Below are 298 nucleotides of genomic sequence, written 5' to 3' on the forward strand. Positions count from 1 at the left end.
TCAACATCCTCACAAAGAATGATCGCCTCCTAAAACTCTAGTCTCATCAGATCCTTTCATGACAACATAAAGGCAAAAATGCAGTACGAGGGCAGCATATCCAACCCATTTGACATCAAGGATGTGTCCTTGCTCCCACCCTTTTTGGCATCTTCTTCGTCCTGCTCATAAAGCATGCTTTTGGAACTGCAACAGAAAGGGTGTACCTACGCACCAGATCCAACGGTCGTCTTTTCAACCTGGCTCGGCTGAAAGCAAAAACAAAAGTGATGGAGAAAACAATTAGGGACATGCTTTT

General features: G+C 44.3%; 1 protein-coding gene across 1 annotated transcript in view; it reads left to right on the forward strand.

Moving 5' to 3' along the window:
- Window positions 1-298, forward strand: part of LOC119585903 (scavenger receptor cysteine-rich type 1 protein M160-like) — a 30,936-nt gene that overhangs the window by 24,806 nt on the left and 5,832 nt on the right. The window lies entirely within an intron of this gene.

This window comes from Penaeus monodon, chromosome 20, assembly GCF_015228065.2.
Source record: "Penaeus monodon isolate SGIC_2016 chromosome 20, NSTDA_Pmon_1, whole genome shotgun sequence".
NCBI lineage: Eukaryota > Metazoa > Arthropoda > Malacostraca > Decapoda > Penaeidae > Penaeus > Penaeus monodon.